The following is an 18,602-nucleotide window of genomic DNA, read 5'->3' as shown; positions in this document are numbered from 1 at the left end:
TACTTGGATTTTAGTAAAGCTTTTGACAAGGTTCCCCATGATGTTCTGATGGATATGTTGAAGGACTGCAATCTGGATTTTCAGATAGTTAAGTGGATTGGGAATTGGTTAGAGAACCGCACTCAAAGAGTTGTTGTCAATGGTGTTTCATCAGACTGGAGAGAGGGGAGTAGCGGGGTACCACAGAGCTCGGGGCTCGGCCCGGTATTTTTAAACATGTTTATTAATGATCTAGATGAGGGGGTGGAGGGACTACTCATCAAGTTTGCAGATGACACCAAATTGGGAGGACTGGCAAATACTCCGGAAGATAGAGATAGAGTTCAACGAGACCTGAACACAATGGAAAAATGGGCAAATGAGAACAAGATGCAATTTAATAAAGATAAGTGTAAAGTTCTGCATCTGGGTCAGAAAAATGAAAAGCATGCCTACTGGATGGGGGATACGCTTCTAGGTAACACTGTGTGTGAACGAGACCTTGGGGTACTTGTGGGTTGTAAACTAAACATGAGCAGGCAGTGTGATGCAGCGGTAAAAAAGGCAAATGCCATTTTGGGCTGTATCAACAGGGGCATCACATCAAAATCACAATATGTCATAGTCCCATTGTATACGGCACTGGTCAGACCACACCTGGAGTACAGTGTGCAGTTCTGGAGGCCTCACTTCAAGAAGGACGTAGATAAAAATGAAAGGGTACAGAGGAGAGCAACAAAGATGATCTGGGGCCAAGGGACCAAGCCCTATGAAGATAGGTTGAGGGACTTGGTATGTTCAGCCTGGAGAAAAGGAGGCTGAGAGGGGACATGATAGCCCTCTTTAAGTATTTGAAAGGTTGTCACTTGGAGGAGGGCAGGATGCTGTTTCTGTTGGCTGCAGAGGAGAGGACATGCAGTAATGGGTTTAAACTTCAAGTACAACGATATAGGCTAGATATCAGGGAAAAAAATTCACATTCAGAGTAGTTCAGCAGTGGAACAGGCTGCCTAAGGAGGTGGTGAGCTCCCCCTCAATGGCAGTCTTCAAGCAAAGGTTGGATACACACTTTTCTTGGATGCTTTAGGATGCTTTGGGCTGATCCTGCATTGAGCAAGGGGTTGGACTAGATGGCCTGTATGGCCCCTTCCAACTCTATGATTCTATGATTCTCCAGGCTTTTAAGCAGACCTATTGTGGGTCTGATTTTGGTTTTATCTTTTTATGTGGGTTTTATCTTTTTAGTGTTGTTACCTGCTGCAAGACTGTCTTCAGACAGCGGCGGATAAGAAATACAAACAAACAAACAAGGACCATCTTTTCCTTCTACCTGGCGCTGCCAGAGACTGAACCTGGTATGTTCTGCATGCAAACCAGGTACTCTGCTGTTGAGACACAAGTGTGTGATGTGTTCTTGTTTATATCCTACTTTCCCCTCCAGCAGAGATCCAAAGCAGCTTACATTGTTCTCCTCAATTCTGCTTCATCATCACACAACACCCCATGTGAAGTAGGTTAGGCTGAAGTGTGTGACTGGCCCAAGGTAATTGAGCAAGCTTCCATGGAAGAGTGGGAATTTGAACCTGGTCTGATGCTTCAACCACTACACCATGCTGGCTCCATTGGAATATGCCATGGATATTGCAAATGATCCTGGGCCAACCTGAAATGCTGTATCTCAAGATACACTAGTGTGAGCCTACTGAGTTCAGTGGATATAGACTGGAGTAGCCCTGCACAGGATTGGACTCTTAATGTTTGACTGTGTTTGACTGTTAGTTTTGTTGTCAGTGTTTTGCTGTGGTATGAACGTCCCATGGCTTTTGATCATGTCGCCTTTTTCACAATGCCACAGTAAACCAGCACAACATTTTTTATGTGCTTTAAAATCAATGGGATCTTTGCCACTGACTTTAAAGGCAATAAATTGCACCCAATTATCATTAAAGGATCGAGCTAAAATTAGGTCTGAGGTGTCCAGAAAGGAACCCTTTAGCAGTGGCATCATTAACCCTGCCAAATAAATCTCAGCCAGCATTTTTAGGTCATCTTTCCCCCTTCCCAATCAGAGGGCTGGATGCAGCAAAAATATTATAAGAGCTGGATGGATGGTTCTCCCAGCCCCAAGTCCTTGCCAATAGTTTGTAATTCAATATCCCTGCATTTCAAGGGTAAACCGGTGTCAATTGTGTTTCTCCCCCCACCCGCCTAAAAAAAAAAGTAAGCATTTAACTTCCGTTCAGTCTATGTGGACTGATGAAATGTAGGAAATCTGTTTCTGACGGGGAAGGGGGGGGGGAAGGAAAAAAAAGGGTTTCCCAAAGAGAGCACCAAGTACAGAGAGATCAGAAGTATGAAGAGTGGCAGTAGTGCTGCAGGACTGCTCAGAAGGGGAGGACAGGACAGGCTGCAAGCGGAGAAGAGCGCCAGAGCACTGCACAGCGCAAGTGAGTGCGAATCCCTGCAAAGCGGGAGGCGGGCGCGAAATGCTGGCCGGCTGAGCTGGCTGGCTGGCTGGCTCCTAATAAAGAGCCATCGCGGGGGAAGAGGACTCTGGTGGCCGCCGCTGCGAGTCATTAGCAAGCAGCTGACGGGCTGTTTTGCAGCCGACCTTAAAGGGGAGTGTTGCGTGTGTGTGTGCGTGCGTGCCTGCTGTTGTTTGTTTCCCGGTAGTAAGGGAGCGGGGGCAAGCGGGCAATTTGTGCCTTCGCGCTCAGTCGCGGAGAGTTTCTATTGTTGTCCACCTCTGGTTCCGCAAAGGCAAGGCGCCCTCACCGCCACCTTGCAATGGGGCTGGGCGCACGGGCAGCTGGCAGGGCTCGGGGCCCGCAGAGTTTGCACACGCGAGCTCGTGGCGTTTCCTTTCCCTCTTTGGGGGCAGACCAAGTCAGAAAGCAATAAATGGGGAGGGGATGTTTTATGTCTTGAAAAAGAAAGCACTTTGCAGTTGCAGAAGCCTGGATTGGACTGTGCCGCGGAGCTTTGGCGCATGACTGTGGGGCTTGAATACAGAACAAATCCACCTTCGGTCCGATAATGGCAATTTACATTCGTCTTTCTTCAGTGCGGGAACTGGGTTTAGCACGTATATTCCAAAGCTATCTGCCGTGCGAGCATCCTGTGTGTGTGTGAAAGAAAATGAGAGAGAGATATGCCACTTGTCCCTTTATTACTTAAATACTATGTATGTCGCTGGTGATGTTGTTTTGGAAGGTAAGTTTAGGGCACCCATTCACGAGCATAGCTATATTATGTATCTAGAGACCTAGGTGTCCTCCGAAGAGTTCCATTCGAGCTAGAACAGACTCCTCTGTTACCCAGATTTGAAGGGTTTTTTTTTTTTGTTTTTGGCATGCACATAACAACCATGCAGCCTCCTCACACTACCTAGATGTACCAGAGGCCGAACACTCGAGTGGCTGCAATGGGGGAAGGGGGTGTGTTATGCTTCTCCGGAAATGCTTGGATGTTAAGTTGGGCTGCTTTCACATGTGTAGGATAATGCGCTTTAGCAGTCATTTGCGACTTTTTCCTGTGCGGAACGGGGAAGTCCAGTTGCAAAGGCTTGGTGGAGGGCCTTGAAAGGGTATTCTTCACCGTGGGTGAAAACCAGCCAGGGACTTCACAGCCATCGACGAGTGGGAGTTACTAAGGCCCTTCACCCCTGCCGCTCTTCGACCTGCCCTGCCGAAGCGCCTGTTCCCTTCCTGAGATGCCTCCAAAAAAAGAGTTGGTCTCCAAGGCGCTACTGGACTCGGAAGTGAACTGTTCTGCAGCTGACCCAGCACGGCTGGCCTCCGATACTATCTTCGGGAGATGACTCGAGAGACCTCGACAGAACAGATTTAGTGATATCCACATCATAATTATAAATAATAATAATAATAAAGCAGAGCAGAAGAAGGCTCCATCCAAAGCCACTGAATGCGCTCGTCTTGAATTACGGTCCGGTAAGAAGGCATGTGAGGGGGCCTTCAACAAAATCCTTGGTGATATTCGAATCTAGAAACATCTGCAGCCAATGTTGAACCACGAAGGGCCAGGAAAGAGTGCGAGCGGGGGGGGGGGCGGTAATTCTTAAATAGAGTGTTTCCCCTCGTTTGAGTGCAGAGCTCCGATCGGTCCGACCACCCCAAGGGAAGAGTTTTAATGCACAGCCCTCCTTGTCTTTCTCCCTGCGAGATGGAGATGGATGTAGACAAGGGCGAGCTGTAGCGAGACAGGCTCTCTATTATTATTTGCCCAGATCATGTTACCGCCTGGCTTCTTCAGGCTGCTTCGCTCCCTCCCCCCTGTCCAAACGATCGAAGCCCGCTCTATTTTTTTGGATTGGAGCCTCCGCCTCTGGCCTCGGCTTGGAAGGCTTTGCCTTCCCTTGTGCTTGGAAGAGGAATGTGAGACGCAGAAATAACCCCCCCCCCTTTTTCCCCCCCGTCGCATTGCAGGTTTTTCCTCCACCTCCATCGCAGTCCTGCTTCAACTGAAAACGTAGCTTTGTCACAAGGACCATAAACTGAGGGAGGTGGGGTGGGAGACTGTGCTCTCTCTCTCTCTCTCTCCAAACCCATTAAATCTTGGATCAGGTCTTCACTGTCAAGCAGATGCCTGGCCAAACGTAATGGCTTTGCGATGTGGGCTTTGATTTCATGAAGAGATTTGTTGTAACTGACTTGCTGCAATGCCTTTGGTAAAGTGCAGTAGGCCACGGAGAAGAATTCAGAACAGCCCATAGAAAGGCATAGGGAATACCTTCCCACTGCTAGCGGCTGGCCAGGTGAAATATTCAGAGGTGAAGTGAATCACAAACGAACTGCAGAAGGGACTGTGGGCCCTGTGGAGAGAATGATGCAGAGAAGAATCATAGAGGAGTGAGACAATAACTGGTTCACCTTCAGGGGCAGAATGGAAATTTTCTGTGGTTGAATTCACTGGGGAGTTCCCATCAACCTCGCTTCAAGTAAAGTTTTCTCCTATATTCTGCTCAGGGTTGAGCTGTAAAAGCAAAAGTGGCCCAAGTTCTAAGCATGGGTCAAGTTCATTAGACATGCCACTGGGTAAGCTGTGCCATATCTCAGGTCCCTTCTGGCAGGGGATCCTTTTGAGCATGTACCATGTTCATTGGCCTCACCACTGACTACGATTGGCCATCATGTCTATAGAATCCCTGTCTGACATTGCTGCCCATCCGGCATTTTGGTATAGAGAGCAGCTGTGTCATTTGTTCTTTCTGTGCTCCTCTGGTAACATCAGAAGATCTGGGCCTCATGGCTGTTGTAGATCTTCTCTGTGCCACTCCATCCAATGCCATCATTCTTTGGCCTATATTGCTGACCTTCTCTCAAGTGGTTCTACACTAACCCCCTAATCTGAGCAGCACAGAAAGCACATGTCCTAAAGCAGCTCTCTGTTAACAACATGCGGAAGGGCCCTCAAAGGGCGCCAGTTACGTAGCAAGACAAGAGGTGGAAATAGGATTGCCGTGTCTGGATATGGGACCAGATTTCTAGACATTCTGACATCTAAATACTGACCACAACTAATATCAGCAAAGGTTTTGGGTCAAGGCATATGACCTCTAGGCTGACTTAAGACCTATTATTTTTGTAGTTCTGATGTTTCCTTTTAAGCTACAGAAAAGCAGGGTATAAAAAACCTCTTCTTCAGATTAAACATTTCACTGAACATTTGAATCAGAGAAAATCAGTTGCATGGGATATGCCAGTTTGTAAGTGACATTCAAAATACTTTGCAGAATCCAGACAGCAGACTACAACAAATGCTTATTGATGTGATTACATTTCTAGTGCCTGGATAGTGTTGGTATCTTATCTTTCACAACATCGTTTCTGGACAATGTCACCATTTCAGATTATGTAACACATTTGAATAAGCCTTATGTTGGGGGAAGAAGAGAGAATAATTTGCTGTAACAGCCAGTAACATAGGGTTAAAATGTGACAGTTCTCACATTGGAGAGATGTGGTTTCCAATAGCAGCCATGAATCTATCAATGCTTGCTGAACACAAACTTGCTAGGTTGGAATAACCACTATAGTAGCAAGACAAATCCCACACTGAGTCCATGCAGACCTTATTAGTTCAGGTCATCTCTATTGCAGAAGTTTGTTTAAGAATCTTGTCTGGGAGAACAGGCCCTGAAAAGTCCCAATCCAAAAGGAGTCATCCATTTTCAAGCAATTCTAGTTTACTAATTGTGGTGCAACCACTGAGGGAGGGAAGACTGATCTAGAAAGTCTATTGCTGTTAGTGGCCAGCTGCAAAAAGAGAAATATATTTGCTAATTTCATTTTGTGCTCGCTTCCAATCCACAAGGCTTATGTAAGTATTAAGCATCAGTGTGTTGCCATGTGCCAGGTTCTTGTCCCATTGCATTTTAAGCACACCATTCACTTTGTATCAGATGTATTCATAATACAAAGGACAAAGGCTGCTTGTGAATTAGAGTTTACTTTATCAGTGTAGATCGCATTTTGATGTAAGCTCTTAAAAATTCTAATTGATTAATGACTTTCAGATGGTGGTTCCCCTCTCCCCTTTCTACTCCCCCTTTTCTTTAACATGTACAGCATGCTCCAAGCTAATCTGGGAGAGTTCCAGAAACTCTGGGCTACATACGTTGCGGTATGGTTTATATGAATAATAAAATAACGAGAAAAAAAGATTGAATTTCCTTACAAAAATATAACTATGCTTGCTGCATATGAGTGAGTTTATATTTTATCCAGTTATTTGTTGTTCTTAGAGGGGGAAAATAACCATTAAGATTATAGATATGGTTACTTATAATGTAGTTACAGCTAATATATATTTTCTTATATTTTATTCTCTTAGCCTCAGATCTAAGAATATTAGTAAGTTAATAAGGACCATATTTATACCAGTGCACCAGTGTATGCACTAGCTCCCTGTTGCCTTCCAAACTCAATTCAAGGTGATGATCTATAAAGTCCTGAACAGCCTGGTTCATATATACCTAAGATATTGCCTCCATGACCTTTATCCTTGCTCCTCTCTTAAGAACACTGTCCATACACCAAATGAAGGAGTACATAGAAAGATACCTTAGCAGTTGTCCATTCGCTTTAGAAATCTATTCCCCTGGAGCCTCATGAAAACCTGAGTTTGTACATCTTCTGGAAGCTGCCAGATTGTTTTATTTCAACTAGCTTTGGATAGCTAGGAGATGTATGAGAAAATAATTAATTCACCATTATCCATTAGTAGTCCAATGAGGTATGCTAGAATTCAGATAAATGGCCAGGTGCATGTTTCAGTTATACATCTTCTGTAAAGAAATGCCACTCCTACTGCCTTCTACTTAATCTCGTATGATAGTGTATTAGGCCAGTGGTCCCCAACCTTTTTATCACCGGGGACCGGTCAATGCTTGACAATTTTACTGAGGCCCGGGGGGGGGGGAGTCACCGCCGCCTGAGCCCCGGCTCCCCTGACTTCCCACCGCCCACTGGGGGGAGCTGCCAGCAGCAGCTGCATAGTGCCACACTGAGAGGGAGCCCCAGCCATGGCAGCCGCCGGAGAACACCAAAGGTGAGCCAGCGGCAGAGTGGCAGGGTAGCCCCCGAGGTAGCAGCCAGAGAGGAGGACGAGGAGGGAGACGTGGCCTGGTACTGACTGATCCACGGACCGGGACCAGTCCCCGGACCGGGGGTTGGGGACCACTGTATTAGGCTACCTGTACCTTAGATGTGAAGAGCCTCTTGTGACGCAGAGTGGTAAGCAGCAGAAATGCTGTCTGAAGCTGTCTGTCCATGAGGCTGTTAGTTCGATCACAGCAGCCGGCTCAAGGTTGACTCAGCCTTCCATCCTTCCTAGGTCGGTAAAATGAGTATCCAGCTTGCTGGGGGGTAAATGCTAATGACTGGGGAAGGCACTGGCAAGGCCATCCTGTATTGAGTCTGCCATGAAAACGCTGGAGGGCGTCACCCCAAGGGTCAGACATGACCCAGTGCTTGCACAGGGGATACCTTTACCTTTTACCTTAGATGTGCTTGGAGGTCACTTTGCAGTCCAACCCCAAATCATAGTACAATAGCCTGAGCGACAGTTAGAAACTGTAACAATCAGGGGACAGTTGGACAAAGTAACAAATCCTAACACTTTTTTTTTTTAAGTACTGACATTGTTTGAAGGGAAATATTAGAACATTAAATTATCTTAGAACTCGCAGTCATGATACCAGGAGATGGAATGCAGTGCTAAAATATGAATATTCCAAATGTACATACACATATTGTTCAACACATAGCAGGCAAATGGAGGCAAGTGACCAAGGATGCTTTCGTGCATACTGCATAAAGCACTTTGAAACCACTTTCAGCACACTTCAGCTAACATTTGCAAGAGCCTTTTTGGGCCTGGCTCCAGCTTGGGTCCTAAGTTGGTGACCCAGATCTGGGCCCTTTCAGAACTGTCACAGTTCCAAAGGGCCTGTAAAATGGTATTCTTTCACCAGACACATAGTTGAGGCCAAGGCTACCTCACTGACATCTAAATGTGCCCCCTCCACCACTTCTGTCAGCCCTTCTCTTTTTCCACCTAGGCTTGTGTGAAATTCTGATTCACCCATTAACGTGTTTTAGTAACAGAGCATGTTATTGTTTCAATTGGTTGTTTTAAATTTATATGATTACTAGCTCAAAGCCTGTTCCTAAGAATGGGCCTTTAAAAGGCCCCCTACCCCTGGCCCCTGGCCAGGCAGCTTAAGGTGGCTTTGGGCTGCAGCTCGCAGCCAGATCAAGTGGGGCAGGCAGGGGGCTGGGCAGCTCATTATCAGGGCCAGGACAGAGCTCCTTAGCAGGCAGTCAGCAGGCCCAGCCTAGCAACCCAAGAGGCCCTCCTTAGCAGGCCCTCCACCACGACCCTTTGCCCTCTCCCCTTACCTGATGCTGGCTCCAGGCACTGAGGCATCTGAGAGCAAAGAGGCTAGAGTCCAGGGACGAAGGACGGGAGCTGCAGGGGAAGGACGAATCAGAGCAAATTTAGTTGCACCCTGATTGGCCCTATTCTAACTTGGAAAGCCAGACACGTCCCACCCCCCAGGCTGTTTCATAAATATATAGAGGAACAACAATGGATAAGGCTGTATATGAAGTTTTAACTGCTGTGAGCAACCCTGAGACTGTTACTAGAGAGAGGTAGCCTAGAAATAATAACAATAAAAACAACAATAATTCTGTACTTTCTAAAGTTTGAGTACAAAACCAACCAGGACTTTTGAAAGAGAAGATATGTGAGAAGACCAGTTACTGGAAAAAGACAATAATTCTAGAGAAAATAGACGGACAAGAGGAAGTCCCAATATGATGTGGATTGACTCAGTCAAGGAAGCCATCGCTTTCGGATTGCAAGATCTGAGCAAGGCTTCATGATGGGATGTTTTGGAGGACATTAATTCATAGGGTCTCCATAGGTCAAAAGTAACTTCCCTGTCTCTCTCTCTCTGTCTCTGTCTCTCTCTCTTTCTCATACTGAGAAGTGTGGATTAGTGGTTTGAAGACTAGGAGAAGAGAGGGGGATTATTTCTCTCCGAGGTTGCCATTGTTACCAGCGAGCATGATGGGATTACATGGAGTTAGACATAAACCTGCCTTTTCCCTCCTGGATGTAAACATTTCTCTTCTAGATGCCCCAGAGCTGATTTTGAGCCTCCTGTGGCTGGCATAGATCAGATGATTTTGATGCCAAGATTGGGGGGGGGGAGGTATGACAACAATGAAACAGAGACTTGTTGGCAACACCAAAATGTTCTTCTGTAATAAATACTTGGCTAATTGAACCTATTTTGATCATTATTTTGTGGGACCACTTTTTCTCCTAGGATCCCTCCATCTCTACTGATTACTATCCTCAAAAAAGGGCACTTTCTCTGCATGTTTTGTACTGTGGACAGGAGAAAAATGCAATAATTGGGACAAATTAATGCACAAATTCCTCAACGAAGGTTTGACGAGCTAGCCTGCCCTCCCAAGCCTTCCTGTCTACAGGTATAATTGGGTTCATACATCTTGATAGAAGTGAATGGACTAGCCATGCCAAAGTGTTTCACATAGTAGTATTAAGGTTGCCAACCTACCCATCAGGCCTGAAGATTTCCTGGAATTAACACTGATCTCCAGACTACAGAGATCACTTCCCCTGGGTGGACTCAGGGACGAAGCATTATGGACTAAAGTACCTCCCCAAACCTTCTCCTCCAGGGTAGAGTCCTCCAGGCTCTATCCCAAAGCTCTAGGATTTTCCCAATCCAAAGCTGTCAAGCTTAAGTAGCAGCCAACTGCAGAGCCCTTTCTCAGGAGGGTGTCTTGGATCGACTCCAAGATGCATGCATAGCTAAGAAGCAAAGTGCTTGTAAAAATGAACAATAATAATAATAATTAGGAGAAGTTGGCAGTGTTAACCTGCACACATAAACCTCCACGTAGATGTAGACCCACATCTGCTGACAATAATTATATTAGCTCAGCTAAATACTTTTGCGGGCACAACATAAATCCTAATTTCTGAATGTTTCAGCCCCCAAATTGCAGGCAGCAGAAGAAGGACCAGAGAAGTTCTGCTTTTCTAAATGCCTTTTTATCCTAATAAGGGACAGTGGTGATATCAAAAACTTACGTTAGCCTGTGTTGAATATGACTTCGGCTTTTGATCTTTTGCTCCTCATTTATTTCCCAAATAGATGCTGTCCTATGTCATGGTCTTGTATCTCTGAAAGCTGATGCTTGGCTGCATTTGCAGCTGGTGCTCCCTTTGCTTAGTTAGTTCACTGTGTTGTTGCTTTTCTATACTTTTTAGTCACATCATAGAAGCAATGCCCATTTGTTTCCAATCTGTCCTCCCCGCCGCCCACAGTAATATTATAAGGGCAGTAGACATGGGCATATAGTGGGACAGATGTGTAAAATGATCCTCAAAAGCCATGTAATGCTTTACACATAATTATTAAAATGCTGTTGGTTCAAAATAATTTGTAAGGTTTTGAGGGAAGTAGATAAAGTTCAGTCACCACATGCTTAGTCAGGGCATCTGGCCAGTCAGAGTAGTGAGCTATTCTTCACCACAGTTTGCTGAAGTGCCATAGACTAGTAAGAAGCAGGACCAGACTTTCTCAGCAAGTGCAAAATGCTGAACAATCATACATTAGAAGGCACCTGACCTGGAAGGCCAATGCTTTCCTGATAACATCAGACCTTGGAAGCTAAGCTGGGTTGGCCTTGGTTAGTATTTGGATGGGAGGCCACCAAGGAAGTCTAGGGACACAGGCACTGGCAAGCTACCCACAAATGCCTCTTGCCTTGAAAACCCTATGGGGTCACTAACCCCCCTGTAAATGGGCTGTGACTTGACATCGCTTCCCATTACCACTTTAGATGGCATGCAACTTTTCTTGAGCTTCGCAGTCTCAGACAGCCTTTCTCAACTTTTTTTAACCATTGAGAAACCCCTGAAATATTCTTCGGGCTTTGAGAAACCCCGGAAGTGGTGTGATGATGCAGAATTGTTTTGGGAAGCTGAGGCCACTCCCCTTCCCACCCCCTCCAGGCTTGTCAATGGCCATTTGGGGGCTGGCATGATCATATATGGTCAAATTGTCTGATAATTGTTTAACAGATTTTAAAAATATATTGAATATTTCATGAAACCCTGGTTGAGAAAGCCTGGTCTAGGCAAATGGTTCATCGATGGAGAAAGTTTGATAGATGCAACACTGCTATACTGTGATAGGTGCAAAGACATATGATTCATTGAAGGAGACATTCATTATGACAGATCCAGCATTACTACAGTATTTGCCTTATGGGCCCTGGCTGGGTGGAAAAGCAGCATTAAAACATGTGAAATAAATATTTAAAAATACTATAATATGTGGCAAGCTACTCAGAACAAACTGACTGGAAGGGCAGGACAAGCCCCCGGAACCTTCGATCCAGCAGCAAGGTTCATCTGGGTGGAATTAGAGGCAGAAAGGTGCAGCAGGGATAGCCTCAGAAACAGGACCCCCATGGAAGCATGCCCGTGCGGAAGCTAAAACGGTGTGAAGGCCATGAGGAAGCCTGGATGGGACAACAATGGTGCTCTGAGCCCAGGTAGGTTAATGCAGGGCAGGAAATAGAGGAGGGTGGATCTTAGCTCAAAGGCTAGGTGGGAAGATGGGGCTATAAGAAGGGGGGGGAGGAAATGAGAGGAAGTTACCTGGAGTAGAATAAGGTAGGTTGCAACATTGTGGCTGTTTTCCTATGTAGTGCACTGTAACCCTGAACTAGGTGAAATTAACCACAACTGCAGGGCTATGGATTGGTGAATAAAACAAGCAGCATAAGGAAATAGTATATGGGCTGGTGATTTCAAAACCATATGGACCTCAGTCCCCTGACTCCAGGGGGTATTACACTGTGACAGGTACACAGAGTGGCGCATGACAATTGTGTTCCAGCGGTAATTGTGTAGTCCCATTTACTCTGGATTACCTTTCATGCAGTTGACTCCGGAAAGGCATGGAATTACCATTTCTTTTGATGTACAACAGCCTTTTGTCTAAATGCCCTGGCCTATAAATAGTAATATACCTCAGAAATGGCCTGCATGATCAGCAGGGAGTTGGCTACTCCGGTAGCAGTCCATGCTGGCAGTATGGCAAGCCTTTTACGTACAAATGCTCCTTGTTAATGGTAAAGTTATGGTGAAATCACAGCTCCAAAATGGAACAGGTAATGAGTGTGGGTTTGTGCCATGATAACACTAGTCATGTGACAAACTGCAGTAGCCGGTAAGAATGTGAGTTGGGAAGTCTCTGGCTGGATTTCCCCTTTATCCTTGCTTGTCTAGGGGGCCTCAGGTGAGCCGCCATCCTCTGAGTTTCATCTGTAGTAGAGTGATAAAGATAGCAGCCTAACTGAGAGCATCCTTGGGAGGATTACTGACCTAATAAATATGCAGAGCTTTTAACACTCCAGACAGCTACATTAATATTAATTTAGTATTATTATTATTTTAGTTTTTTCCAGGGTACTTATTAAAAATGTTTTTATCACACATGAAGCTGCTTTATATTGAGAATCAATACTGTGCCTGCAGAATCTGTCCAGGTTCACAGGCTGAGATCATTCATGGCACTTCCTACCTGATCCTTGTAATTGCCAGGGACTGAGCCCAGGACCATTCACTTGCCACGTACACGCTGTACCACTGAGCCAAAGCCCCTTGCAAATTGACTGGCAGGTAGCAGTTAACATAACTAGTCCGATAGTTCGTCCTGCTTTTCATAGTGGCCAGCTGGATGTCTACAGGAGTCCTTCAAGCATGGCATGGAGGTCAAAACCCTTTCCTGTTGTTGCTGTCCCCAGCAATTGTTATTTGGAAGTAATACTACCTGTGAGCATGAAGCTTCCATTTAGCCATCATGGTGAATCGCCACTGTTGGATCTCTTTACCAGGAATTTGTCAAATCCCCTCTCAACGCTTTCATCCATCCTTCCATCTTGTTCCATTCAGATATGCTTTCACAGCTTGTGCATTCTGGATAATTTTGCAAAGTTGGCCTGCCTCTGGTATCACGAAAAAAAGCTTGAGCAAGAAGTATTTACATAGCTTTTGGGGGTGATTAAAACCCCAAACCTCAGTTATTGCATATCTCACACTTTATTCAAAAAGCAATCTGGAAAGTATTACTTGGTGTTACTCGGACAAATTAATCCCTTCCAGCCATATGTGGCTTTAATCCACAGTTGATATTGTTTTTACTAATTAGTGCCAACATACACACACACAAAAAATCACAGATGAAAATAGTAATCTGACCTTCTTTGCTTACCTCAGGTGATCACTGACAAACATCAGCAGACAGTTTGAATTACTGGACTGGCAAACTACTGGGCGAAGTTACAATACACAGAAAACTAAATGCACTACTGTCTAGTAACATAAAAACTTCACTGTTTGGTGGGAGTGAATCGGAAGGAATGTAACCTTCTAACTTGTTGAAACGGTTACATGCCATTAGGTGTACTGTAAACTATCCTGCAATGAATTCTTTATGTAGACAATAAGGCTAAGAATCAAAGATGCCTCATTACTATCCTGGGGAAGGGCGGAGAGAGGCTTTACGGCATAAATAGGAGGTGCATTTTAACTGAGTGTAAACAAAGTCCTGTCTCCAGTAAATGGTCCTTGTAAAGGACTGGTGTAGACGGTCCATGACTGAAGTGTAAGGTATTGAGGTAAGTACTCAAAGCATTTATAGCCATTTGCTAGACTTATAGCACCTATAGGTTGTCTTGAAACCTATCCGCTTGAACTAAATTTCTGTGTGTGTATTGAAGTATATAACAGTGATATTCATGTGAAAATCTATGTGCAGAGTCAAATGAAGGTACTTTTTTAATGCAATGGGGTGAGGAAAGTGTATTCAGAGCGAGATAGCGCTTTCCGAAGAAAGAAAAATATGAATAAGGGGGAATTGTTCGGTATAAATAAAAAATTACAATTTTGTGACGGCATTCTGAAGCATGATATGTCTTGGTGGGTTACAAGGGGCTTTTATTAACCATTCAGCATTAGCAATCAGTTTTCCATCTCGGTATTGACTGATTAAAGCAATGTGAGCACCTGTGATGACATGGCTTTACGTTCTCCTACTTTAGCTGCACAGCTATTGTAAATGGTTCAAAGATCTTATAATTTGAAAAGGGAAAAGGAACGACCTTATGCTCCATATTTTCAATGGTGATGTGTTCATGGAATATTTCTGCTGCTTACTGACTGATGAGTAGAAAATATACTTCAAACAAAATGCCAGCAGAAACTGTACTAATTGAAACCCAACTGTCTTCAAAGAACAGAGTTTACATCAACACGGCTGGAAGACCAATAAAGTGCAATCCTAAGTAGTTCAACACTTGTTTAAGTTTGCTGATTTAGAGTAGTGAAACTCAGATTCACATGGCACTGTGGCAGTAGTCTTAGGTACGTGGAATTACTCTAAACCCATTCAAATCAATAGGTTTAGACTGGAGTAACACTGCATGACATGTATCCTGATTGTACCCATAGGTTCATAATATTGTTAAGACAAACTACCATATAAATCTTAAAGAGCTAATGACATATGATATCCGAAAAGCTGATTTTTCAGATATTATTCAACTGAAGTGATGTCACATTTTATAGATGAAAATCAGTATGCTGTAGTCTGGGGTGGGGGTGGAATACAACACATTCCTGTGAAGGTGTAATGCATTATAAATAATTGCCAGTCAAATATGTAAAAAATTTAGGTTTAAAAGTGTTATTATTTATGCACTTTCTGTTTGCACATGCAGAAACCACCCCACTCACACAGGGCTTTCCCTCTAGGGTGTATTATGATTATTTTGTTATCAAAATACTACCACTCCCTGACACTTTCCTCTGCTTGCCCAGTTTCTGTATGTTCCTCTATTTTGGATGAAGGAGATATTTTCTGATTCACTTATGTAACAGACATCATTCCAAGCAGATAGTGCCTGGACTGTGAATTAAATCTGACCCCCTCTCCCAAGACTGAAGAAGACCCCCCCCCCTTTGACTGGCTGATGCGATAGAATTCTCAGACAGCAACATAGAATTGAAGAGAGAATAAAGAGATCTTTGCAGGGTTAACTATGGCTTCTAGGCCCAGTCCAGCTATAAGCAGCTTTAAGAATTGTTATGAAATAATTGTGCTGAAAGGCATTGCAGATTTGCAGTAGGTTTGCAGATATGTCAGATTTTTTAAAAATCTGCTCTTGCAAGCATCACACTTGCACAGAAATAAAGATTTCCTATATTTTATGTGTTCTTGATACATAGAGGGTGCTTCTTATTTCATGCATCCAAGTTCAATGCGCTCTTTATTTGGAGTTTCACTTTCTTTAATCTGGCTGCCATCAGCCTAACCAAGGATAAACAACACCTCAAAGATTGTAACCTTATAGTGACATTTGGGGGAGCACGCCTGGACACTGGGAGTAAAATAGCTAGGATCAGGTTGCATGTATACTCTAGTGGTTTCCCAATGAGTGTGGCAAGCAGTTTGCATTCAGATTGCCGGTCATGCTGAATTAATGGTTTGGTGCAAATTTACCTTTTAAAAATTGATTCTTTTTTACTTTCTTTTAAAATGCATAATGAAAATGAACTAAAATCATTCATAATCAGGTGCAGAACATTAGCATCCATTTCTTTGCTGCACTGGAAGCCCTTTCCTAGTCACCTTTTCATTTTCTTCCAGGCTGGGGATAGCCTTGTAATCTGAGTGATGCCCTTAGCCCCCTGCAATCGTTTGGTAGCCGTAACCTGGAGGGACAGGCTGTGCCACCTCTTGCTGGTCCTCTGAGAAAGGCTAGTGGCTGCCCTTGTAATGCCATCTGCTCAGAGTCATGTAACATGCTAGAATATTAGAATCTGTTCCTGATCCAAGCTGACAAATCATGGACCCTGCACGTTGATGAGGAGAACAGTTAGGTTCTTGCTTGATGGATATGTTTGAACCAATCTCAACATTCACATTTAATTCCATGCTAGTTTCTTGCCTAAGAGTATTACCTTTATTGGAGGTTGCATTTGCTGATAATTTGTAATGCTATTGTAAACTAGTAGCCACCTGCAGCTCTGATTCTGGTTTAAGACTTAAGAGACATTATGAGTTAAACATCTCTGTACATTCTAGCTATATGCAGGGCACTAGCCGTATGGAGGGAGGAAGGAGTGAACATGAGCATGCTGCCCCCCTCTCCTGTCTCCATGCAGTTACCATGTGGTCTGCATGGGGGCAAGTGCAGAGAAGAAGTGCCCACATTCACATCCTCTTCCCATGATCACCAACATTCCAAAACCAGTGTTGCTGATCATGGGGATATGGTATATGCATGGGCACTTCTTCTGCATATTTCTCCCGTGCAGATTCCTTGACAATTTTGTGGAGGGAGGGTTGTTGGGCTGGCACTGTCATACCTCTCTCCCCCCACAGACTGATTGCCTATGTGATCAGGACATCTGGAGAGAGCTTATTTTTCCATAGGGAGGGAAAGGTGGTAGATAGTGGCTTTCCAAAAGGGTTAAGATGTTAGAAAAAATATTTCCAGGACTGCTTCAGGGACAACCCAGACTGATACTTTCCACAATGCCTCTGGAAGAAAGAGGCATAGTGTACATCTACTGCATCCCAAATTCTGACAATACCAATGGAAGTCATCTTCTCCCAACTTGCTTTTTCTCTTTGCATGGACTGAGGTGATCTTCTTCACCTTGCAGAGCTGTCCTATTATTCTCCTACCAGGACAAACTCCAGAAACACTGTCAGCACCCCTGGGGCTCATCTCCTAACTGGTGGGAGAACAGTATTGCTCCACCATCAGTGCATTGCAAGGTCCGGAGCTGAAGGCAGAGTTGTAAGGACAAGTGGCTCATTTAGTTCCCAGCTACCAGTGGCATGAAAGGAGCACATGGCCATGGCTTACATCCTTCATTGCCTTTCAGTCCTGTATCACTGCCACCCTGCTTGAGGCAGCAAAACACCATGAGTTGATCCTCTAAGGTTGCTTTCTGGTCAATGTATTTATGGGCTGCAGTGCTAGTTTTATGGTTCCCTATCAAGAAACAGCCATTTAAAACGGCCATTAGGCCCTTCAGCTTAACTTCTTTAAGAGACAGCTAATTAGTACTTTTGTGGACATTGGTAATCATTATTAGTGTTAACAATCTGTACTATTAGAAGAATACTGCAAGTCTTGTTATGTTTTTGTACCTTGGGGAAGAGGGCCTTCTTGTGTCTGAATGGTGCTTAGAAAATGCCATGCTTGATTTAGCAAAAGGAAAAATAAAAAAGTGAGAAGGCATTGGCTTGCTTTTTTTGAAATAGAAAGAATGTTCAGCAGAGCTCTCTACACTTTTCCAGTGACTTCTCCTTCCTAACAGCCAATGGATGCATCATGCTCTCTGGAGAAGTCCTTCAGATAGTTTTCTATCTGCAGTTCTTTGTTCCCTAGCAAGTGGCCTAGTGTTTGAGCACTTTTGAAGTCAATTTAGGTAAAGCTACTGGGTGAGAAAGCTCAGTTGCTGATATGTTTGTCAATATCTGTGGGCATCTCTCTCTCTGTGTTTGTAGGTTAAAGTATGCACATATATATCTGCATATCTGTATATCTTAGCATTATGTATGTATAAATAGACACCTGGCAAGCAAATCTTAAACTGATCACACAGTGGGATGGCAAGGGGTTTACCACTGTTTCATAAAGATTTGGTTGAAGAAGCAAGTGTAAACTGAATGGAAGGAAGGTAGAGAGTTAACACTTTGAAGACTTAGAAAGGTCTTTATTATAGACTGCTCAGTTTGATTACGCTGAATTGTTTCAAGAATGGCCTGGGGCCATTTTAAATATGAAAGTATCACGTCTCAAGATGTCAACAAACAACTATGTTAATAGGACATCTTCCTGTAATTGCAATTTCAGTTCAATTACCTCTTCAGCTAATCATTTTTTTTTGTATTTGTATTTTGAATGCCTGCTCACAAAGATTTTTGACAACATGTGCATCAGGGTGAGTATAATCACATTCCCCAATTC

At 44.1% G+C, this 18,602-nt stretch overlaps 1 protein-coding gene across 3 annotated transcripts in view; it reads left to right on the top strand.

The window, feature by feature from the left end:
* Positions 1 to 2,235: 2,235 nt before the first annotated feature.
* Positions 2,236 to 18,602, top strand: part of GAS2 (growth arrest specific 2) — a 157,546-nt gene continuing 141,179 nt past the window's right edge. Inside the window, exons 1-2 of one of the 3 annotated variants that reach the window (XM_077322008.1) lie at positions 2,236 to 2,426; positions 18,553 to 18,576. The gene's annotated coding sequence lies outside the window, so the exon portion shown is untranslated. Of the gene's footprint in view, positions 2,427 to 14,084; positions 14,235 to 18,552; positions 18,577 to 18,602 lie in introns of those variants that run through there. The other 2 variants (XM_077322006.1, XM_077322007.1) reach the window with 2 other exon arrangements.

The sequence above is a fragment of the Paroedura picta genome, chromosome 2 (genome assembly GCF_049243985.1).
Source record: "Paroedura picta isolate Pp20150507F chromosome 2, Ppicta_v3.0, whole genome shotgun sequence".
Classification (NCBI taxonomy): domain Eukaryota; kingdom Metazoa; phylum Chordata; class Lepidosauria; order Squamata; family Gekkonidae; genus Paroedura; species Paroedura picta.
This window is presented reverse-complemented; position numbering and strand designations above follow the sequence as displayed.